Below are 6,838 nucleotides of genomic sequence, written 5' to 3'. Positions count from 1 at the left end.
TTAGACTAAAAGGAATTTAGGGATTTTGGTTATAAGGAATTTGAAAGTTTTGAGGCTGTCCAAAAGAAGTTTGAACATGATGAATAGGTTGTCCAAAAGAAGTTTGAACTGGATGAGTAGATTGTCCAGAAGAAATTTGAATAGGATGGGTAGGTTGTCTAGAAGAAGGCTGAATCAGATTAATAGGTTGCTCAGTACCAGAGAACTGTGTAGCCTGGGTTGTTCTTTGGCTGAGGGAATTAGAGATCTGGATATTTGGACTTTGAGAAGAAGTAAGATTAAGGGGTGTTTGGTTATTTGGATTCTGAGAATGAGCAGGGTTAAAAGGAGTTAACATGAGAGGAGATGTTAAGCTGCCAAAATAAAAAGGAACATCAGAAGATGAATACAGTTCACCTGTTAATGGAAGAAACTCTTTATCTCTTTCTAGCCTTTTACTTCCATCGATGGTTTCTTGTAGCTCATGAAGAGCCTGATCTTGGCTTTGAAAAGCCTTCTCATGGTTTGCCTCAAACTGATCTTGCCTGATGCTAAAATTTGCCATTTCCATTGACATTCTCTACATCATAGCAAGCATTTCTTTCATCTCATTAGACATATTCACATAGCCAAGAAAGATGCTTTGATACCATTGTTACCAGCAGCAATGGTACTAAGCAAAAAGGAATAAAAAATACTCTACAGCTAAGGAAAAGAAAGGGATTTCATAGATGATTCCAAAAGTAAATAGTACAGCCCTTATATCATACTCAGCTCACAACAAGCCAAAAAGACTGTAACTAACTCTTACCCAGTGTCCAATATAAATGTGACAGCTAGTGGACTAAAGTGCAAATAGTAAATAAACAACTTAGGGACTAAATTGTATTTCTGGAAATATAAATATGCAGATCTAACTAACTTAACTAACTTCTTCCTTTCTTATTTTGCATCAGGTCTTTACCTTTGCTAGATATTTTAGTTTTATACCTCTGTTAAATAGTATGATCTATGCAACAACAAGACAATATGGGAAGTCATGAGTATACAATAAATCTAGGGTACTTGTTATTTCATTTTTTGCTAGTGTGCAGTAGGTCGGTCTTGCCCAAGTTAACCAGTTCACCTTTTGAACCTTGTTGGACAGGATGCCTCTTCATCCCCAACACTTCCTTCTAGAATAAAACGGGTTTTCTACATGTCCAATGAAGGAAGCAACTTATTGCATGAAGTAAATTTGCTTCTTGTTCTTATTAATTGAAAGGTTGTTGCTTTTTATTTTATTTTTTTGAAATTGAAAAGTTGTTGCTTTTCTAACGTGCTAAAAACTCGAAAAAAATGGAAGAAAAACTTGAAAACTTAAAAATGTGATTTACTGCATTTCTTTTGTCGTAGTACAAGGAAATTATGAAATCATTTTAAAATTAATGGTTAACTTTTTGATAAAAATGGAAATATTATGATGGTAAAAGAAAGGCCTCCGCAGGAGAACTAAAAATTAAATGTAAGTCGAGAAACTAAAACAAAAACTTGGAAAATGGGAAAGGAGATTTACTAGCATTCCTAATATCACCATACAAGGACATATTTTGTATTAATTAAAAAGGTCAAATAATAAATACAGAGAAATAATGAAGTTTCTAAAGATTAATTATATATAATTACAGTTTTATCCACCATGGAATAAAAGGTGAATCGATCAACATTTCATGTTGGAGTTTTGTGCTTTAATAATAGTATATATAGATTAATGGAAAGTTTATTTTAGCTCTGTCGATGATCTCATTGCCGATATTTCGGTTCTTTGCCTATGTACAGTTTTCCCCATGTAAATCCTTTGTATTGGAACAGTTGAGAAGCATTGACTATCGTATTTGGCATGGGCTCTCTTTACTTCCATCCGTCCTCTCTCGGTAGATTAGCGTGCAACATTAGTTCTTCCACGGTAGTTCATAGACATGAAATGCATTAGATGGTGCATTATTACGACTCGGGATTTGTTGTTTCTCTTATGATTTTTGATATTATACTTGTTCATCCCCATTATTAAAGCATGTGCAAGCATCTGGTTTTGTCGAGTCAATCCTGCTTGTACGACAAGCTAAAAAATATAGGTCGAAGATACAAGCTAATAGTGGCAAACTAATTTGTTTTCTTCAAGTGGAGTTCATCTTCTCAAGCATGACATTGTCATCACTATTATATTAGCATTCTTCTCATAGTCCACACATAGCCTCTATGAACCATATTTTTTCCCTAAAAGCACCATAGGAGATGCATAGGGACTGCAGCTGTGCTGAATGATTCCCTGATTCAGCATTTCCTTGATCATCTGCTCAATCACATCCTTCTGGATTGGGGAGCATCTATATGGTTGACTTCCTTCCATCAATGGGATATGATGATCAAAAACTCCCCTAGAAGGAGGGAGTTGCTTGGGTTCACCAAATAGTACAAAATACTCACTTAGAAAATTAAGTACCTCAACTGGTTCCTTCTCTTCAATCTTGGCTGATTCTCCTTCATTAATTAAGGGTTATGTAGTTTTCACCTTGATCATGAAGATCTGTGCTATCTCTTCAGACTTCTTGTTTAGAGAAATAGCATTCACTTTCTTGAAACTAGGCTTGATCCCTTGTAGCTTCACCAGCTTTCCTTGGAAGTTAAACTCCATGGAAAGTTTGCTAAAATTGAACATCATGTCTCTAAGTTTGCATAACCACTTAATTCTAAGGACTATGTCACAATTTCCAATAGGAAAAATATAAAAGTCATCCTGGAAAACCGTCCCTTGCATTAACTGTTGGAACCTTTTGCACACATATTCAGTTGGAATATCTTCTCCTCCCCCAGCCACCTGTACAGCTTGAGCATTAATTTTAGCAAGTTTGCACCTCAATCTCTTGGCTGCTTCCACATCTATGAAATTATGGGTGGATCCACAGTCCACGAAGATGTGCAGGGGTTTTTTTACGATGGAAACCACTTTACTCTTCGTCATCTTTTTTGTATCCATTGGTCCCATTCAAAGTCTGCAGTGGTATAACACAATTCTCTACAAGCTCAGTGGTTTGTTCCTCTTCATCTTTTGTTGTTTCCTCTAATATTTCCTCTTCATCTGGTGGCATTACCTCATTATCTTCTAGCTCTATTGAGAACAAATGCCTCTTTGCATTACACTTATGTCTTGGGACAAACTTCTCATCACAGAAGTAACATAGTCCTTGTGCCCTTTTTTCATCTATTTTTGTTGGTGTAAGCCTCCTTTTCCTGTTGGTATTGAATGTAGCAGTGCAAGTTCTTTTGTTGTTACCCCCACTGCTCTTTGTTCCCCATTGAGAACCACTGCTTGCCCTTCCTTTAGATGAAAATGACTGTCCAGTACAACTTACTTTAATTGCTTTGCTTTGAGCAGCAAAGTTAGACTCATGAAGTCTAGATAAATGATAGGCTTGAGGCAAATTATAAGGATTACCTATCCTCACTGCATCACTAATTTAAGGTTTAAGGTTATTTAGAAAAATGCTGATTGCATATTCCATAGGCAGGTTGATCCTTGTCATCACACTATCAAAAGCAGACTGGTAATCTTTAACTGATCCAGTATGTTTAACTCTCATGATTTCAGTTATAGGATCTGTATACTCAGCTCCAAACCTATCTGCTAAAGCATAAACATATTCTTCCAAAGTTGGCAAGGGCAAATGGGATCTACCTCTCAAATACCCTTGATGCCATTGAAGAGCATCCCCGCTTCAAAATGTATAGCAACCGGTTTAAGCCTCACAATGGACGGGGAATATCTTACACGAGAGAAGAATTGTTCCACTTTGTATAACCACGTTCTTAGATCTTCCCCATTGAACTTAGGAAATTCAATTTTAGTATACTTAGTGAAAGCTGGAATAGGCACGGATACCTTGTTATTATACCGAGCAGCATGTTTGAAGTTGGTTGGTTCATGGGATATTGGTTAGGACTGGGTTGAAATGAAGGTTATGTATAAGGCACTTGGTGATATAGAGGAGGTGGAATATGAGTATGTTGGACACAGTGTCTTTGAAGGGTATTGATTTCCTTGAGGATATGGGATTTGAGGTGGTTGCGTACCCGTAGAAAGAGTTCGTATGAGGAGTTTTCGATAGTGTGGATTTAGACTAAAAGGAATTTGGGGATTTTGGTTATAAGGAATTTGAAAGTTTTGAGGCTGTCCAAAAGAAGTTTGAACTTGATGAATAGGTTGTCCAAAAGAAGTTTGAACTGGATGAGTAGATTGTCCGGAAGAAATTTGAATAGGATGGGTAGGTTGTCTAGAAGAAGGTTGAATCAGATTAATAGGTTGCTCAATACCAGGGAACTGTGTAGCCTGGGTTGTTCTTTGGTTGAGGGAATTAGAGATCTGGATATTTGGACTTTGAGAAGAAGTAAGATTAAGGGGTGTTTGGTTATTTTGATTCTGAGAATGAGCAGGGTTAAAGGGAGTTAACATGAGAGGAGATGTTAAGCTGCCAAAAGAAAAAGGAACATCAGAAGGTGAATACAGTTCACCTGTTAATGGAGGAAACTCTTTATCTCTTTCTAGCCTTTTACTTCCATTGATGGTTTCTTGCAGCTCATGAAGAGCCTGATCTTGGCTTCGAAAAGCCTGCTCATGGTTTGCCTCAAACTGATCTTGCCTGATGCTAAAATTTGCCATTTCCATTGACATTCTCTGCATCATAGCAAGCATTTCTTTCATCTCATTAGACATATCCACAGATCCAAGAAAGATGCTCTGATACCATTGTTACCAGCAGCAATGGTACTAAGCAAAAAGGAATAAAAAAAAAAACTCTACAGCTAAGGAAAAGAAAGGGATTTCATAGATGATTCCAAAAGTAAATAGTACAGCCCTTATATCATACTTGTTACACCTCTCATTTTCATACGTTGAGTTTCGCCAAAAGCTAATTGTCCTGTCGGACAAATTTTTTTCGAGGTCATGGGGATAGATATGTCCATCTTGAGTATATAATGGGGTAAAACCATGTTTAGTTAGCCTTGGGAAGGTTTAAGACTCGTCGGATCATCGGAGTTAAGTTTCGGTGGAAGTTTGGCAAAAAATCACATTCTGGCGCACTTTGTGGCACAACATGCGAGCGACAAGCGCGCTTTGCGGCCACGCGGTGCTCGGCAAAGTGTGCCGGTGAAATTTGGTGATTACGCAGCTTTGCGACACAATATGCGTTTAGCAAAGCACGCTTTGCGTCTAGCAAAGCTCGCCGTATGTGTGTCGGTCCGAATTTTTCTGGACCACTTTATATATAGAACCAATTCGACCCAAATTCATTATTTTACCATTTTTGGGCATAAAACCTCTCACAGAATATTCTCCACACTTCATCCACAAGAACACAAAGGAAATTGATGATCAACTTCATCAAACCAACAAGAATCAAAGTGTGAAACCCGTTAAAGTCATCTAAGCCAAGAAATTCCAAGAGAAGTGAACTAGGGTTTTGGTGCAAGAGGTGTATTACCATTCAAGGCTTATTCCTCCATCATCTAAGGTGAGTTTCATGATCTTTCCATGTTGTTTGAAGTATTGATAAGTTGAAACACTTAGATTGTACTAGAATATAACAAATGGGTCATAAATGTGGGAATAGTGTCAATGTTGAGTAGTAGTTTGGAATGAATGGATATGTTGTGATTGAAAATACGTTATAAATGACATTTAGAACATGGAATAAGAATTGTATGAGAAAGAACGCGATAGTGAACTTTGGTCATGATTATGAAGAATTGAAGTGAAATTGCTAAATGCGGGTAATGCAAGTGAATGATGCTTGTTGTTTACGATATTGTGATTGTCGTTATGAATGTTTGGGAGTTGATATGGAATATGGAGGAAGTAGTATAAACAAAGGAAATGCTGCCCAATTTTCTCTAGCTTTAGTAAGCACATTCTTGTAATCATTTAGCTAATGTCGACACGAATTCTCTTGAAGGTAAAACGAGTGCATTAAGGGAGAACGAGCAAGCAATAAAATAGCTAAGCGACAAAGGTATGTGAGGCTAGTCGTTTCTTTCTAAGGCATGAATCTTATGGCATGATTTTCCTCCTTTCTCATGAATGTCCTATCTTCAAGAAAACTAAGAGCCCTTGTTCATGAATAGCTATATGAGACAAGAGATACGTTATGAGTATGATAATGATGATGATACTTATGTCTAAAGAATCTAGAGTCCATGGTATGATGCTCACCTATAAAGCTAATGAAGCTATCCATAATCCATTGATGTTGATTATTGTATACACTCGCACTTATATACTAATTCCTTGAGGTGAGCGAATGTCTATGAATGCTCCATAATGTAATCGGGGGATCACGACCTTATGTCACCCCGATAAAGTATAATCACCCTTGAGTTTCCATGCATGTATTATAATGAGCATATTATGATGAGCATATGATGATGATATTACACCGCGCCTATATGGCCGGGCAGTCACCGCTAAGGCGGGCAGCTATACACCATGGCCAACTGGCATGGGCGGACACCACTAGTGGGCGGCATGAGATAGTACCCCAGACGCGGGAGGCCTGGACGCAGGCTAATGCTAATGCTAATGATTATCACACCGTACCTATATAGTCGGGCGACTTATATATATGCATACATGATATGATGATGATTATGAAAGTAATGACAAGATGCATTATTTCTTTTATGATTCACGACGATCACCATTGCTCCTCATTTGATGCCTCCTCATTTCATTGATGTTTCATTACTGTTTATGCCTTACATACTCGGTACAATGTTCGTCTTTCGACGTCCGTTTTCTTTGGATATTGTGTTCGTCACCTACGGG

The sequence above is a fragment of the Lycium ferocissimum genome, chromosome 3 (genome assembly GCF_029784015.1).
Source record: "Lycium ferocissimum isolate CSIRO_LF1 chromosome 3, AGI_CSIRO_Lferr_CH_V1, whole genome shotgun sequence".
Lineage (NCBI taxonomy): Eukaryota > Viridiplantae > Streptophyta > Magnoliopsida > Solanales > Solanaceae > Lycium > Lycium ferocissimum.
This window is presented reverse-complemented; position numbering follows the sequence as displayed.